Here is a 12,115-nt window from a genome sequence, read left to right as displayed (position 1 = left end):
AGCCATCAAAGAACATGGTCCAATGCTCCGAGTGAACTTCAGTCGGCTGCTGCTGTTCAATCCACTTGGCGAGGAAATCTGCTATGGCCTGGGACTTAATGGCTTTCTTTGCCTCAAACTTGATATCAAGGGGAAGAAGTTCAATCGCCCATTTCGCCACTCGACCAGTTGCATCTCTGTTGTGCAAAATCTCTGATAGTGGAGCGTCGCTGACGACTGTGATGGAATGATCAGAGAAATAATGAACAACCTTCTTTGTGGTCATGTATATTCCATACACAAGCTTCTGATAATGAGGATATCTTTGCTTGGATGGAGTCAAGACTTCAGACAAATAATACACTGGGCGCTGAACTTTGAGAGCTTTTCCTTCTTCTTCCCGCTCGACCGTAAGCACAGTACTGACGACTTGTCCTGTGGCTGCGATATAAAGCAACAGAGGCTCTTTGCTGATTGGGGCAGCAAGCACCGGCTGGGTGGAGAGCAGAGCTTTTAGCTCGGCAAACGCTGCATCAGCTTCTGGAGTCCACTCGAACTTGTCTGCCTTCTTCATCAGTCGGTAAAGAGGCAATGCCTTTTCACCGAGTCGTGAGATGAACCGACTTAATGCGGCCAAGCATCCAGTAAGCTTCTGGACATCGTGCACTCGCACAGGGCGTTTCATTCGGAGAATAGTGCCGATCTTCTCTGGATTAGCGTCGATCCCTCGCTCGGAAACGAGAAAACCGAGTAACTTGCCACCAGGAACTCCGAATGTGCACTTTGATGGATTGAGCTTGATATCATACCTTCTGAGGTTGGCAAATGTTTCGGCGAGGTCAGCGAGCAGGTCGGAACCTTTTTGTGACTTGACGACGATATCATCCATATACGCTTCCACATTCCGACTGATTTGAGTGAGTAGACACTTCTGAATCATTCGCATAAATGTGGCTCCGGCATTCTTGAGGCCGAATGGCATGGTGATATAGCAGAAGCACCCGAATGGAGTGATGAAAGCTGTTTTTACCTCGTCGGGTCCGTACAGACGGATCTGGTGGTACCCGGAGTAGGCGTCTAGAAAAGACAGTCTCTCGCATCCCGCGGTCGAGTCAACAATTTGATCTATGCGAGGGAGAGGAAAATGATCTTTCGGGCAGGCCCGGTTGATGTGCTTGAAATCAATGCACATTCGGAGCGATTTGTCCTTCTTAGGAACCATGACGACATTAGCGAGCCACTCGGAGTGGTATATCTCTCGGATAAATCCTGCCGCCAACAGTCGAGCCACTTCCTCACCAATGGCTTTTCTCTTCTAGACGGCGGACCGCCGAAGATGCTCTTTGACTGGTTTTGCAGATGAGTCGACTCTTAGGCGATGCTCAGCCAGTCCCCTGGGAACACCTGGCATGTCAGCGGGCTTCCATGCAAAAATGTCCCAGTTCTCACGGAGGAACTGGATGAGCGCTTCTTCCTATTTCGGGTCGAGTGTTGTGGAGATGTGGGTCGGAGCTGCATCGGGGTCGGTCGGGTGAATGTGAACAGGCTTCGTCTCACCGGACGACTGAAATGCAGATTCTGTGGCGGGTTTCTTGGATCGCAGCAAGTCACTCGGATATGTGTTTTGCTTGTATTCTTCGAACTCGACCGCTGTCACCTGGGAATCAGCAATCTTTGAGCCCTTCTGAAAGCACTCTTCTGCCTTTTTCCGATCACCGGTGACAGTGATCACTCCTTTGGGGCCGGGCATCTTCAATTTGAGGTACACGTAACATGGTCGAGCCATGAACCGTGCATAAGCTTGTCTCCCCAAAATGGCATGATATGCACTCTGAAAATCCACGACCTCAAACGTCAACTTCTCTTTGCGAAAATGTTTTGAATCACCAAACACCACGTCCAGAGCTATTTGGCCGAGTGACTCGGCTTTCTTCCCTGGTATAACTCCATGAAAGCTCATGTTACTGGTGCTCAGTCGGGACATCGGAATGCCCATTCCTTTCAGTGTGTCTGCATACAACAAATTCAGCCCACTACCACCGTCCATCAGCACTTTTGTCAGTCGAGTGCCTTCGACAACTAGATCGACCACCAAAGCTTGCCTCCCAGGGGTGGCACGGGTGATCAGATTGGTCGAATGTGATGGGTGTTTGGGACCATCTTAGATAATTTGCTTTTGCTGGGGCAACCATGTTCACCTCACGGTTAATAACTTTCAATCGACTCTTGCTTTCCACATCTGCAAAGATCATCAGAGTGGAGTTGATATGCGGATATCCTTCCTCACTGTCCTCCTTGTCTTCGGCCTTGTCCGACTCCTTCTCCTTGTCTTTAGACTGTTTTCCTTGAAACTGCTGGATCAGGAGCCGACATTGGCGAGTGGTATGCTTCGGGTAGATGATATTCCCCTCTTCATCTATCTTCGTGTGGATGTGACACGGCATATCCATCACGTCGTTCCCTTCTTTATCCTTTACCTTCTTAGGGTTCCAGGATCCTTTTGGTTTCCCTTTAAACTTTCCCTGAGTCACGGCCAGAGCCTCTCCAGGAGCTGCCGGTTCAGCCTTCCGCTTCTGTTTCCGACTGGTGTTTCCCTTTTCCGACTGACTCGGCTTGTGCTTGCCGCTTCAGAGTCGGTCTTCTTCTTCGCCGTTGGCGTACTTGGTAGCAATCTCCATCATTCGACTCAAGGTCATGTCACCGGTTCGACCAAATTTCAAACTCAATTCTCTGTTCTTGACACCATCCTTAAAGGCGCAGACTGCCTGATGATCAGACACATTCTCCACAGTATGGTGCAACGTGATCCATCTCTGAATATACTCCCTGAGAGTCTCATTGGTCTTCTGTACGCAGACTTGCAGCTCCGTCAATCCAGCCGGTCGCTTGCAAGTTCCTTCAAACCTTCTGACGAACACTCGGGACAGATCTTACCAAGTGTAAATGCTGCTAGGAGGTAATTGAGTCAACCATGCCCTAGCAGAACCTTCCAGCATGAGGGGCAAATGCTTCATGGCCACCTCGTCGTTCCCACCACCAATCTGAACCGCCACTCGGTAGTCCTCAAGCCAAGTTTCAGGCTTAGACTCACCAGTAAACTTGCTGACTCCTGTTGCCAACCTGAAATTGGGAGGGATCACTGCGGCTCTGATAGCTCTGCTGAAACATTCAGGACCAGAAACATGCACTCGACTGCTTGTGGGCGCCTCTCTGTCGAGTCCACCTCGATGGGCTCTGTTCCGGTCGACCAAGCCTTGCACGATAATGGATCGCGCGTCGAGGCCCGGTTCTCTGGGGTCGACTGGAACTCTTCGCCCCGCACTGAGCTGACGTCTGTCATCTTGCTGCCGAGGAGCGTAAGACCCACCCCTCGGAGGGGAATTGGGCACTCGACGCCCATCATCTCGGTCATGTCGGTCTCCATATTGGTCTCGCCGATTCTCGTGCCCTTCACGCCGCGGAGGCGATCTGGGGCTGTGAGCCGACTGAACCGTATTCGCAGCGACGGATCGACTATGAATTCTGTTGCGCGACTGCGACACGGCCGAATTCTGATCGCCTGCTGCCCGGAGCAGATCCCTGATCTGCATCAAGCCTCTGCCAGCTTCCGACTGGGAAGGCTGGATGGACTCTGCAATACGGGTCGCAGCTGCTAAATTCTGGACTGGGGTTCGATATACCTGAGTCGGCGGAAAGAGTTGACGTCGACTGGTGTCGGGAACTCGTTGCCGCGCGCGCTCGTCGAGTGCTCGCTGAAGATTCTCCAGTCGAGTGCGTTCGGCCAAATTGGCTAAATGTGCCTCCTCCAAGGCGCGAGCCTCGGGGGTTTCTCCTGCGATGGGAGTACGCAGGACATCCACGTTCCTGCGGCGAAGTTCCTCTCTTTGCAGAGAGTCGAGTGGCTCGGGCTGGTACTCTTCGTGGTCTCGTGCGGGGTCGCCTCCGTCGCCTGCCCCACCATCACGGGCGAAGCCAGGGGGACTGCAGGGCCCGTTGACCATCAGGATTTCCGCCGCTGGATCACTGCTATCGCACTCGGATGCAGTCTCTACGGAGCCAGTCGACAGATCGAACAGGCCGTAGAGAGATTCGTCGGGCTCGATTGCCGCAACTTGGGTGGTGGCCGTCTGGTGAGCCACCGCGTGCCTCACCCACCGCTGAAGCCTCGACCGGCCCGAGCGCTTGCGCTGGCGGGAGACCGGGAGGGTGGTCAATGGGGGAGTTGACCGATACGGGGTCGACGGTTGCCGCAGCAGAACGCCGCGGACACATGCGCGAAAATGCGTCGCACCGAGGACTGGGAGCGCATCAACGTCGAGTGGAGCCTCCTGGAGCCAGGAGGAGTCGTCGGCGACGAAGGTGAGAGCACCGAGACGGATCTCTCGACCCTCAACCAAAACTCCAGCAGCCACCATGATGGAAGTACTCGGAAGAATCGCAACTTCTCCACAAAATCGCTAAAACACCGGCCCCACGGTGGGCGCCAACTGTCGTGGTTCTAAGTCTGACAGTAGAGTGGGGGGTAGGTATGGAGAGGCAAGGTCCTAGCTATGGAGAGGTTGTAAACACAAGAGATGTATGAGTTCAGGCCCTTCTCGGAGGAAGTAAAAGCCCTACGTCTCGGAGCCCGGAGGCGGTCGAGTGGATTATGCGTATATGGATTACAAGATGCCGAACCCTTCTGCCTGTGGAGGGGGGTGGCTTATATAGAGTGTGCCAGGACCCCAGCCAGCCCACGTAATGAAGGGGTTAAGGTGTATTAAGTCCGGGGCATTACAGGTAACGCCCCACATAAAGTGTCTTTACTATCATAAAGTCTACTTAATTACAGGCCATTGCAATGCAGAGTGCCTCTTGACCTTCTGGTGGTCGAGTGAGTCTTCGTGGTCGAGTCCTTCAAGTCAGTCGAGTGAGTCTCTCGTAGGTCGACTGGAAGGTGATCTCTTCTAAGGGTGTCCTTGGGCAGGGTACTTAGATCAGGTCTGTGACCCTACCCTAGGTACGTGACTCCATCACTACTAACCGTGCAGTTCGGAGGTGATCTGAACTGCGACCAAGCCGGCTTGAACCTAAGGGGTCGCGCGCTTAAGGGAAGAAACCTACGAGGTCGGATCCAAGGACACTGGTCGGATGTGATCCGAGCTGTATTCAGATTGTGGACGAGTAGACTTATGGGCTTTAGGGTCCGTGCGAGGCCCAAGTGTTGAGCCCACGACGGACGCTTATATAAAGTGGAGGTGCTGCACACTCAAAGATTGATCACTTTGGCGCTGTCACTAGGGTTTGCATGTGTTGCAAATAGACACCTCCACTCGCCGCCAATTGTGTGATCGGACCTAGCAGTCCGCCGCATGGTGTTCCTCCTGCACGCACGGATACCGTTAGAGGTGGTGCACTTGCACTACTCCGGTGAACCTGTACGTGGGATCGGGCAACCGGTTGTTCGAGGGAGATCGGGCGAGGAGGAGACGATCCACATGGACGTGTTGTACCAACTCTTCTTCCGCTACACGACACTGTGCGTCTAGTGGTAACGATCTATGATCCATCTCCCGTAGCATGTTCTTGGTTGTTCTGCGCGTAGGAAAATTTTAATTTGCAGTCGACGCACCCTACCATAGAACCTAACAGTGGTATCAGAGCCTCTGCTATAGGATTTGAATTCAGATTGTATGCATATTAGATATGTGGAGGCGGCAGATGAGATCTTTCATCATTGATAAGATTGGCTGTGTGCACGGTTCATGAGATGAACTGCACATGGGTTCGATGTGGCTATGTTTTCTGTTGATCGGAGTCGATGAGGTCGTGACACAACCTACCCCTATTGGCCGGTATCCGCCATCGGGGTTAACTGGGAAACGTAAATCCGAATCGGACCTGTGATGATCAATGAGATCGGTAAGATCGAAAAATTGGACCGCCGTGTGCGTAGCGCCTTGTATTTCGTACCCGACACTCAAACTGGTAGAATGTGATTCTATGCATAACTTTGTTTGCAGGTTTGATGTGAATAGTATGGCTCATGTGTATGTGATGCATGTATGTAAAGTATACATGGCCTGCGCGTCATGTTTGTCAGTCGGCAGGAGCCAAAGTGCTGTCATTATATTGTATAACTACCTGTATGTCGACTTGTGACTCCATGTAAAATTCATTACTAGTTGTAGTAGTTGGATAATAGAGATCAGGTTGGTGGCTTGGCGTCCCGGCATGACAAACAAGATGGAGTTTCTAGATGGTCATCGGAGTTGGAGCCGACCTAGAAGAACATCCATGAAGGAGCCATACTATTTCACAATATGTGTTTATTTGTGATTGTTATGCTTATTTGTTTCTATCCATGTTAGAATGGTAGAAAGATCGCTCGTTAATATCAAGTGAATTTCCATCCCTGATGTTTCACCTTCGCACATCAAGTACGTCTAGTAGTGGGCTCATAGAATTGGGGTGCTGCTAGGTGTCCTTGAACTGAAGGGTTCGTGTCGGACACGGACATGCACTGCATCAGGTTAACTTGACAAGGCTATCAAAACGGTTTTGGGCCTTGTGGCAAAGAAGGTTGGGGGCTGGGGTATGAGATACCTTCCCGACCAACAAGAGTCGTATAGAGATATGATTAGCAAGGAGTTTCTTACCGGATAGGCATGTTGTCTAGCAGTGATGCTAAAGCTCACTAGTCGCATGTGCTAGTCGGATCCTAAATCACTGAGAGTTTGCGGAGGGATGCCGCCTTCAGTGGGAATATTTTTGTTTAGGCTTGAATTACTCTACATAAACACATTGCTTAGTGATTGCATATTTTCTGTTGTAGATCAATGGCACCACCTGCTCAACCCAACTTTGCATTGAAATCAATTCTGGAAAAGGATAAACTGAATGGAACAAACTTTACCACCTGGTATAGAAATCTAAGAATTGTTCTCAAGCATAATAAAAAGGAACAAGTTCTAGAGGATCCACTTCCAGAGGAACCTGCCGATAATGCTAGTGCCACAACTAAGAATGCCTACCAGAAACTCATTGATGAATCAACGGAGATCAGTTGTCTGATGCTAGCTTGTATGGAGCCTGATTTGCAACAACATTTCGAAAATGTTGAGGCTTACGATATGATCGAGAGTCTCAAGAGCATGTTTCAGACACAGGCTAGGACCGAAAGGTTCAACGTCTGGCGATCCTTGATGGATTGCAAGATGAAGAAAGGTGATCCACAAAGCCCACATGTGATCAAGATGATCAGATATGTGCAAGCTTTGGATCGTTTGTGCTTCCCGCTCTTGGATGAGCTGGCTACTGATGCAGTTCTGGGTTCTCTTCCGCCCAGCTATGGAATGTTCATCTCGAACTAATGCATGGCATGGATAAGAAGCTCATTGAATTACATGGGATGCTCAAAGTGGCAGAGCAGGATATTAAGAAAGGCAGACATCAAGTGTTGATGGTGCAGAAATCAGCTAAGTTCAAGAAGAGTTGGTCCAAGAAAAAGACTAAGGCAAAGGGCACGGAGACGGCAACCTCCACCGTTGCGTCGAAGTCTGGACCGAACTCGAAGACCATTTGCTATCATTGCAAGGAAACTGGTCACTAGAAGAGGAACTATAGCAAGTGGCTTGCAGAGCATGGCAAGAAGGCCGGGAATGCTGCTTCAGGCAAAGGTACACTTGTTGCATATGTTATAGACATTTACCTTGCTGACATACCTAGTAGCTCTTGGGTATTTGATACCAGATCGGTTGTTCATATTTGCAACTCAATGAAGGGGCTGGTAAGAACTAGGCGTGTGGCACAAGGCGAGATTGACATCAGGGTCGGCAACAAAGCAAGAATTGTTGCATTGGAAGTCGGCACGATGCAGCTCCAGCTTCCTTCTGGATTTATTCTGGAATTGAATAATTGTTATTACATTCCTGCACTTAGTCGAAACATTATTTCTGCCTCATGCTTGATGAATCAGGGTTATGAATTCAATTTAAAGGACAATGGCTGTTCATTTTATTTGAATGGAATGATCCACGGCTATGCACCCATTGTTGATGGGCTATTTACATTGAATCTGGAACAGGAACCGGTCTATAACGTGAATGTCAAGAGGCATAGGCCTAATGAGATAAATCCAACGTACTTCTGGCATTGCCGGCTTGGACACATTAGTTTGAAATGCATGAAGAAGCTCCATGATGATGGGCTCCTCCTAACTTTGTTCGACTTCAGGTCGTTCGAGACATGCGAATCATGCTTGCTCGGCAAGATGACTAAGTCTCCTTTCGCAAAGAGTTGCGATAGGGCGTCCGAGCTGTTGGAACTAATACACAGTGATGTGTGTGGACCAATGAGCACAACTTCCAGAGGTGGCTATCAGTACTTCGTGACTTTTACCGATGACTTGAGTAGATATGGATATATCTATTTGATGAGGCACAAGTCGGAAACTTTTGAAAAGTTCAAAGAGTTTCAGAATGAAGTTGAGAATCAGCTCGACAAGACTATAAAGCTGTTGGGGGAACGTAGTAATTTCAAAAAAAATCCTACGCACACACAAGATCATGGTGATGCATAGCAACGAGAGGGGAGAGTGTTGCCCACGTACCCTCGTAGACCGAAAGCGGAAGTGTTAGCACGACGCGGTTGATGTAGTCGTACGTATTCACGATCCGACCGATCAAGTACCGAACGCACGGCACCTCCGAGTTCAGCACATGTTCAGCCAGATGACGTCCCTCGAACTCCGATCTAGCCGAGTGTGAAGGGAGAGTTTTGGCAGCACGACGGCGTGGTGACGATGATGATGTTATACCAACATAGGGCTTCACCTAAGCACCGCTACAGTATTATCGAGGTGGACTATGGTGGAGGGGGGCACCGCACACGGCTAAAAGATCAACTGATCAATTGTTGTGTCTCTAGGGTGCCCCCTGCCCCCGTATATAAAGGAGCAAGGGGGGTGCAGCCGGCCAAGAGAGAGGGCGCGCCAGGAGGAGTCCTACTCCCACCGGGAGTAGGACTCCCCCTTTCCTAGTTGGATTATGACTTGGGAGGGGGGAAGAGGAGGGAGAGAGGAAGGAAGGGAGGGCGCCGCCCTCCTCTCCTTGTCCTTTCGGACTAGGGGGGAGGGGCACGAGGCCCATCCCTGGTCGTCTCTCCTCTTCTCCGTAAAGGCCCACTAAGGCCCATTAACCTCCCGGGGGGTTCCGGTAACCTCCCGGTACTCCGGTAAAATCCCGATTTCACCCGGAACACTTCCGATATCCAAACACAGGCTTCCAATATATCAATCTTTATGTCTCGACCATTTCGAGACTCCTCATCATGTCCATGATCACATTCGGGACTCTGAACAACCTTCGGTACATCAAAACATATAAACTCATAATATAACTGTCATCGAAACGTTAAGCGTGCGGACCCTATGGGTTCGAGAACTATGTAGACATGACCAAGACACGTCTCCGGTCAATAACCAATAGCGGAACCTGGATGCTCATATTGGCTCCCACATATTCTACGAAGATCTTTATCGGTCAGACCGCATAACAACATACGTTGTTCCCTTTGTCATCGGTATGTTACTTGCCCGAGATTCGATCGTCGGTATCTCAATACCTAGTTCAATCTCATTACTAGCAAGTCTCTTTACTCGTTCCATAATACATCATCCCGCAACTAACTCATTAGTTGCAATGCTTGCAAGGCTTAAGTGATGTGCATTATCGAGAGGGCCCAGAGATACCTCTCCGACAATCAGAGTGACAAATCCTAATCTCGAAATACGCCAACCCAACAAGTACCTTCGGAGACACCTGTAGAGCACATTTATAATCACCCAGTTACATTGTGACGTTTGGTAGCACACAAAGTGTTCCTCCGGTAAACGGGAGTTGCATAATCTCATAGTCATAGGAACATGTATAAGTCATGAAGAAAGCAATAGCAACATACTAACCGATCGAGTGCTAAGCTAACGGAATGGGTCAAGTCAATCACATCATTCTCCTAATGATGTGATCCCGTTAATCAAATGGCAACTCATGTCTATGGTTAGGAAACTTAACCATCTTTGATTCAACGAGCTAGTCAAGTAGAGGCATACTAGTGACACTCTGTTTGTCTATGTATTCACACATGTATTATGTTTCCGGTTAATAAAATTCTAGCATGAATAATAAACATTTATCATGAAATAAGGAGATAAATAATAACTTTATTATTGCCTCTAGGGCATATTTCCTTCAGCCTCCCACTTGCACTAGAGTCAATAATCTAGTTTACACAGTGATGATTCTAACACCCATGGAGCCTTGGTGCTGATCATGTTTTGCTCATGGAAGAGGCTTAGTCAACGGGTCTGCAACATTTAGATCCGTATGTATCTTGAAAATTTCTATGTATCCCACCTGGACTAAATCCCGGATGGAATTGAAGCGTCTCTTGATGTGTTTGGTTCTCTTATGAAATCTGGATTCCTTCGCCAAGGCAATTGCACCAGTATTGTCACAAAAGATTTTCATTGGACCCGATGCACTAGGTATGACACCTAGATCAGATATGAACTCATTCATCCAGACTCCTTTATTTGCTGCTTCTGAAGCAGCTATGTACTCCGCTTCACACGTAGATCCTGCCACGACGCTTTGTTTAGAACTGCACCAACTGACAGCTCCACCGTTCAATGTAAACACGTATCCGGTTTGCGATTTAGAATCGTCAGGATCAGTGTTAAAGCTTGCATCAACATAACCATTTACGATGAGCTCTTTGTCACCTCCATAAACGAGAAACATATCCTTAGTCCTTTTCAGGTATTTCAGGATGTTCTTGACCACTGTCCAGTGATCCACTCCTGAATTACTTTGGTACCTCCCTGCTAGACTTATAGCCAAGAGCCAAAGCTTGGGGATGCCCCAGAAGGCATCCCCTCTTTCATCTTTGTTCATCGATAACTTTACTTGGAGCTATATTTTTATTTACCACATGATATGTGTTTTGCTTGGAGCGTCTTTTTATTTTATTTAGTTTTGCTTGCTATTTGAATAAAATACCAAGATCTGAAATTCTTAAATGTTAGAGAGTCTTCACATAGTTGCATAATTATTCAACTACTCATTGATCTTCACTTATATCTTTCGGAGTAGTTTGTTGTTTGCTCTAGTACTTAACTTATATCTTTTAGAGCATGGTGGGAAGAAATAGATGAAGTCTCATGCTTCACTTATATTATTGTGAGAGTCTTAATAGCATGGTAATTTGCTTAAAATCCTAATATGCTAGGTATACAAGATTAGTAAAGAGTTTCTTATGAGTGTTTTGAATACTAAGAGAAGTTTGATGCTTGATGATTGTTTTGAGATATGGAGGTAATAATATCAAAGTCGTGCTAGTTGAGTAGTTGTGAATTTGAGAAATGCATGTGTTGAAGTTTGCAAGTCCCGTAGCATGCACGTATGGTGAATGTTGTGTAACAAATTTGAAACATGGGGTGTTATTTGATTCTCCTCCTTATGAGTGGCAGTCGGGGACGAGCGATGGTCTTTTCCTACCAATCTATCCCCCTAGGAGCATGCACATAGTGCCGAGGTTTTTGATGACTTGTAGATTTTTGCAATAAGTATGTGAGTTCTTTATGACTAATGTTGAGTCCATGGATTATCCGCACTCTCACCCTTAAATCCTTGCTAGCCTCTCCGGTACCATGCATTGCCCTTTCTCACATTGAGAGTTGGTGCAAACTTTGCCGGTGCATCCAAACCCCGTGATATGATACGCTCTGTCACACGTAAACCTCCTTATATCTTCCTCAAAACAGCCACCATACCTACCTATTATGGCATTTCCATAGCCACTCCGAGATATATTGCCATGCAACTTTCCACCGTTCCGTTTGTCATGACACATTCATCATTGTCATATTGCTTTGCATGATCATGTAGTTGACATTGTATTTGTGGCAAAGCCACCGTTCATAATTTTTCATACATGTCACTCTTGATTCATCGCAATCCGGTACACCGCCGGAGGCATTCATATAGAGTCATACTTGTTCTAGTATCGAGTTGTAATCATTGAGTTGTAAATAAATAGAAGTGTGATGATCATCATTTTCTAGAGCATTGTCCCAAGTGAGGAATAATAAAAAAAG

Source organism: Triticum dicoccoides, chromosome 3A (genome assembly GCF_002162155.2).
Source record: "Triticum dicoccoides isolate Atlit2015 ecotype Zavitan chromosome 3A, WEW_v2.0, whole genome shotgun sequence".
NCBI lineage: Eukaryota > Viridiplantae > Streptophyta > Magnoliopsida > Poales > Poaceae > Triticum > Triticum dicoccoides.
The sequence above is the reverse complement of the archived record's forward strand: the minus strand, read 5'-3'. Positions refer to the sequence as shown.